Source organism: Pinus tabuliformis, chromosome 2_2, assembly GCF_031772625.1.
Source record: "Pinus tabuliformis cultivar Carrire ecotype Pingquan chromosome 2_2, CPIR1, whole genome shotgun sequence".
Taxonomy (NCBI): domain Eukaryota; kingdom Viridiplantae; phylum Streptophyta; class Pinopsida; order Pinales; family Pinaceae; genus Pinus; species Pinus tabuliformis.
Window position 1 is genome coordinate 585,475,735 of NC_142300.1, and position 6,655 is coordinate 585,482,389.

Genomic DNA, 6,655 nt, shown 5'->3' on the forward strand with positions numbered 1-6,655 from the left:
TTTCGAAAGCAAAAAATAAATATGTATTACAACGATTGATAAGCAATTATTCAAAGAAATATGTTAAATTCAGCGGCAAAGTCTTACTTAGAAACTCGACAACATTGATCTCGGTCTATTGATATAGAGACTCATAATTCAGTAATCACAAATATGTTAAATTTAGCGGCATTCATTCGGCATTGGCTTTCCTTAGAGTTTGATTTCCTGGAATGTCTGATCAAATTTCTATTTAGATGGAGCAGTGTTACATGAAACAATTCTCTGTCCATCACTGGTGGTGACATTGAAGGACAGGCTCTGGTCATTCCAGTAGGAATTGCTCTGCCAGTTCTGTCCCTAGTTGTGTGACATCAGCTGCCAACTGGTCTTTGACATTTTTATCGAAACCGCCTGGACATCTCCAGTGCCCCCGACATTGGAGATGAGTATGAGGTTGATGTATGAGTGGACGGTGACGGTGAAGGAAATTTCGCCCTTCCTCAAGTAGGGTACCTGCATTTTAAGCCGCTTAGAAATTAAATAATATTCAGACAGACTGATAACAGTTTAATTAGTGATTTAATTACGTTCCGTTGATGATGGGGACAATCCTACTCTTGTACTCGATGATATTTTCAAAGGCAGGCTCAGCCATGTCAAAGTGCTGCAACGGCGGGTTGCACCATGCACCGTTGTCGTTGGGGAGAGCGTTGTTTGGTGGGCGGAAATTTTTGGCTGTGATTGTCAGTCCCTGAAAAACACCAATAGGGATCATTATTACATTACGAAATTCACCAATAGGGATCATTATTACATTTCATTTCGTAGGACGCTCTGCCGCTGAGCACGTTGTTAAACAGAGCAGTGCTAAGAGCAGTATCGGTTGCATATTTCCCCACATTTAATCCCTTCCATCAATTTAAATTAAAATAAAAGGTCAATGGTGCCTCATCCACTTGGGGTCGATATAGGATCCCCTACAACTTATTATTGATGTGTATTACATATCATATTGGTATTAATATTATTTCTATGGCTTATATGTGGTAGTATGGTGTATTATTATATTTTTAATTATTGTATATGGAGTATATTTGTTAATTGTCTAGACGTAATACCATGGTTTATCAATACAATATGCTTAAAAAGTATAAGTTATTTAAGAGTCAAAATATTTGATAATAATATTACAAGATTGATATTCACCCCTATTTTGTCATTGATATTCTAAACTTGTGAATATGCTATATTACAATATCATGGCTTATTAATACCACATGCCCAAAAATCACAACTTATTTCACAATCAAAATATTTTATAACAATATGACAAGATTCTTATCCATGGATATCCACCACCACTTTAACTTGGATTACCATGGATATTATTAACTTGTAAATAGGTTTTGTTATAATACCATAGGCCAATCATGGCTTGTCAATACCACATACCCAAAAATTATAACTTATTTCAAAATCAAAATCTTTTATAAATAATTTGTTTTAATCTAATTTTATAGCATTTTTTAGTTAAATCTAAAAGGAAAAATGTTATAATTACTTGTGAGATATATCTAAACCCTATATCCTCGAGACTACTAAAAATATTCCCATAGAAATTAAATCAAGGTTTTAATAAAATTAAAATGAGAATATTTTTATACATAAAGATGTTAAATTTAGATAATATAAATAATATTATAAAGAACCAACATAAGTTCATCTTAACTAAGGATCCAAGCGATGATAGCAAGCAAATTGAATAACAATAATAGAGGAAAGATAATGCATGATTATTTTAAGTTTTTCATTATTACATTTTCTTTTATATGATTGATCCAAAATATAGGTTTAATATTTTACAACCAAATGACTTGTTTTTTTTTAGACATTTTCTTAAAAACAATACAACGGGGTCACATTTAAGAGAGGGGGAGTGGAGAGAGGGAGGGAGATAGTGACAGAGTTGGAGTTTAGAGAGAGAAAGTGTGTGTGTGTGTGATGGGAGGAGAGAGAGGGAGAGAGGGGAAGGATGAGGGAAAGGAGGGGAGAGAGAGAAGGATAAAGGGGGAGAGAGACTGAGGGAGAGAGGAGAGGAGGGAAGAGAGAGAAGAGGAATGGATGGATGTGTGTGTGTGTGTGGTGCATATTGTCATATCACCCGTGATTGTTATGGTGATCAATATATATATATATATATATATATGGTGACTAATGGCATATATTTATCATGGTTGTGCATTGTAAATAGCATCAAGGTTACATATTGGCATACATGGATCATATGGTGTGTTGTCACTCACTACATTGTGGGTTTTAGTTGGTTAAGGTTGCCCAAGAGCAGTGAAGTTCAAAGCCACTTTCCCAAAGCAAAAATGCTCTCAGAGCCAAGTCAATCCCACTTCATTGCATAGTGCTTGGATTGAGCTTTCCAACGGTATATACAAGTCCCAAAATGGACTTCTCAATCAGAAGATATGGCATGTTGAAGATTAGGAGTTTTATTGCCTAGAAATGAAAGAAAAGAGCTTATGAGAGGACCCCAGTCATAACAACTCAAGCATATTGGGCACCCTGCAATAACGCATCCGGCATCATCGCAGTCCCACACATCAGCTTATCAGGCATATTGGCAAGCCCTGAGAGTTCATAGGATTATCATCGATCATCGGCAGGAAAATCCCACATCCCGCAGTCCCATAGTCCCGCATGGCCCCTGCAATATCGCAGTCCCACCAATCCAACAAATCGACGATTGGCATGGCGGAGGGGTTCTAACTGAAAAAGCTTGCAATATCGCCAATTTGGATATAGTGTTAGATCGCGAGGAAGGGGCCAATTCTATTTAATAAAGGAAATCACAAAACGACCAAGGTCTGGCTGACCATTTTCTCTCTCCTCTAGAGGGCCATGTGGCGAGATATGATTGGCACTTATAGTTGACATGGCAGTTGACATCATCACTGATGTGGCAGTATGGGTGACTCGTGGCACCCATATTCAGAGTTTTCAGGGTCCTATGGGGGCATTTCTAGGTGACACGTGGTAGTGATGATGTGATCGGAGATATGCGGTCACACAGGTTAAAGCGCTTCTGCATCAAAGTTCCTTCCAGGCTTGCGATTGTGATGAGAGGGGATCTTACCGGATTTGATATATTATGTGATATGGCCTATAAATCCCTCGCGTTCGAAGGTACCCCTCTCCCGCACTGCGATTGCAATACTTCCGGTGGGCCCGACCCCGTAGATCGGCGATTGCAGGGTTCATGGGGAGATAACAGTGAAAACCGTTAGAAAGCGCTAAAGTGCAGGATTTCATGTACAATAAATTAAAAATGCCCCAGATGGGAGCCTAAAGGCCTTAGTGCCCGAGGACTCAGCACTTGGTCGTAGCCCTGGTCATATGAAGGAAATAACAGAAAGCAGCTAAACCAAAGGTGGCTAAGGTGTATCTACACTTGTTGTCTCGTAATGTTTTTAAAAATAAAAGTCTTGCTACCATAAAACCTCAGAGCATGACACAAGCTTTAAAGACGAACGGGTTGACAATTGAAGTAGTGAATGAAATATGGTGCAGTAGTAGATAGGCATGGGGGGACTTAGGAATATTTAATGACTCATCATGAAGCCTCACTCCTCTACACAGCGAACGACCACCGAAAAATTTACTTACACTTGACCCACTCCATACTCCACAGAACAAGGAATTCAAGCAGTAAAGGCAGAAGCAATGAGGTCAGTTGAGAAGCATAGGAGGCCATACCATGAGAAAATTATAGCCTGAGGTAGAGGCGATCAAAGGATGGGAAAAAAGAATTTTCATTTACTTTTCTCTCTCGTTGTTTACTTATTTTTGTCCTGTAACATTCCTTCCTTCAATATTGACATTAATTATGTAATAGTTTTGGGACACAGAGCCATCCTACGCGAGACAGCTAGTCAACCTGACAACTGAGACAAAACCGCATAATTTTTTTTGTAATGAATGTACATGCAACCCTCTCCAGAATAAATAGGAGGAAGCAAGACATCATTCAGGTTAAGAAATTCTAAAGAAAAATCTACATATAATTTCCAGACTGTATAACTTCAGAATATAGATATTTTAGAATATGAAGAAATGGTGGTGATCCCCCCTTCAAGTATTACAGTATGTTATCCCTCTATTAAAACCCATTATGGTCATGTTTCTTCTTTGATTTTATGTAATCAAAGTTGTTAGAAATATTTTAAGACTTCCTCATAGATTTGCTGGTATCAAAATGTTATACATGTGCCTGTAAGTTCCTCACAGATTCATTTGTATTGACATTGTTAATGCTAGTTCCTATATGGATTATTGAAATTATGTCTTAAAGGTTTCTCTTCATGAATCTTAGCACACCGCTTCTCTTCTGCACATTATATCTACTTCTAACTTAGATAAGTATAGGAGTCCTTAAAGCTACAAGCTCTATGTGTTAAAGCATATAATTATTGACGTTGTAAGCTCCATATGATGAGTTACTTCTCCTCCTTATCCTCTATCCTTTCTCTACAAAATCTTATTAAACTGTAAGTCCTTGGACTACTCGGCCTCCACTGTTTTATGCCTATTTCTAAGATTTGTATATGGGAATAAGTACCAAGAAATTAATGTCTTTCTCCTTTAACTGAATGAACCAAACCATTATATATATATATATATATATATATATATATATATATATATATATATATATATAGATATATATATATATATATATATATATAGATATATATATATATATATATATATATATATATATATATATATATATATATATACTATACGTGATGTCTCCATTTCTAGAAAATCATATATATATATATATATATATATTTCTAGAAATGGAGACATCACGTATAGTATATATATATATATATATATATATATACACTATACTATACGTGATGTCTCCATTTCTAGAAAATCATATGAGATAGACAAAATCTAGATGTGCCCCGTCACTGGTCTTGTAAGAAATCGAAGGCTGTCTCTGGGAGCTACAACATCTTTTGGCACCATTGTCGGGGAACGTATTGAAAGATTTTTCCCCTAGGATACGAAAAATTGAGCACTCTTTGTGTAGGTGAGAAAACTCTGTTCTAATTACATTCACATCACCTTGGCGACTCCACAACCCCCCATTATCAATTATAACCATGGCTTTTGAAAGACCTCACACTCAGTCATATACATCTCAGCAGAAAGCCCCATTTGTATCTGACCCAAAAAAAATAATTTTCAGAAAAGTCTAGAAAGAGAAAACTCCCCTGCTGATACTATAAAATCTCACCAAACTTTGAAGCTTCCTGATCCAGCTCTCATCCTGCTATTACTCATTACTTAGGATTGTTCTGAAGGCCCTGCATACCCTGCATTCAGCCTAGCTACTCCTACCACTGTTGTTTTGGGTCAAGTTCCTTAGTTAGATCTCAATCCCCCTCCATTAATCTAGATGTCTCTTCCAGGTTTTTTGCTAAATAAGTATGCACCTCTTAATTTACCTCAGCCTCTAAGTGCAATGCCCCAGGACCACCTAAAGTAGCTACCTAGGTTCAATGGGGAAGATGATAACATAACACAGACTCACATTGAAACCTTCAGTGCTTTTTTCGGGAACATAAACGTGGAAAAACTAGATGTGGTCATGAGACGTTTTGTACAATACCTCGATGGAGAGGCTAGAAAGTGGTTCAAATCCCTACCCAATGCCTCCATCACTACCACAGAGGAATTTGAAATCTATTTCATTGAGAAATGGGGTGGAAATAGAAACTATGAGTACCTCCTCATAGAGTTTAATGCCATAAAGAAGAAGACAAAATAGGATATCTCAGAATTTATAAAGAGGTTCAACAAGAAATACAATAACCTGCCAACTGAGATAAAGTCTCCCCCAGCTATGGCCCGTGTAGCCTTTTTGGGAGCATTTGAGTCTACATTTGGCTTTACTCTAAGGTAAAGGATGTCTATCACTCTAGATAAACTCCAAATCGATGCACTTGAGGTGGAGGAAAATTTTTCCTCAGCAGGAAAGTCAAGAGGAAGGCAAGAACCTACTGAGAACGAAAGAGGGAAAGAAGAGGCATCCTCCTCTGGTGGAGATAGAGAATCACTAAACCTGAAGATGGATGAACTAGAAAAAATCATTAGGGGTTTATCACACAAGGTTGGAAAGGTTGAGATTGAGAACAAGAGCCTCTTCAAATAGAATTCTCAAGTCAACAACATAGAGGACGTCCATTGCAAATATTTCCAAGGGAGTGAAAGGAGAAGCTCGACTAGATCCCTCATCCTTTATACTTAGAAGATGGTCCCGATGAGAAATTTTCAGATACACAAGAGATGCAGGGAAACTTATATTCCTCTTTCCTCGAAGAAGAACAAGAGAATATGGTTCACCGGGAGGTTAGTCATGATGGAGAAGCAACAGATGAGGATGATATAGATTAAGACTACAAACAACTTATGGAGTTCACGAAAGCACAACCACAATGTAAATATAATATAAGATCTTCAAAGAAGAGGTCAAGAGAACCAGAGCAACAGGAGGAGACAACTGCCCAATTTATTCCTCTAGTACCAGACAAATGGGAATGCAAGCTAAATCTCGACCCTTCCAAGATGAAAGTCTTTGCAAATAAGG

The 6,655-nt window shown here is 37.4% G+C and overlaps 1 pseudogene; it reads right to left on the reverse strand.

The window, feature by feature from the left end:
- Nucleotides 1-228: 228 nt before the first annotated feature.
- LOC149194020 (expansin-A8-like) lies at nucleotides 229-2,744 on the reverse strand (annotated as a pseudogene).
- Nucleotides 2,745-6,655: the final 3,911 nt, after the last annotated feature.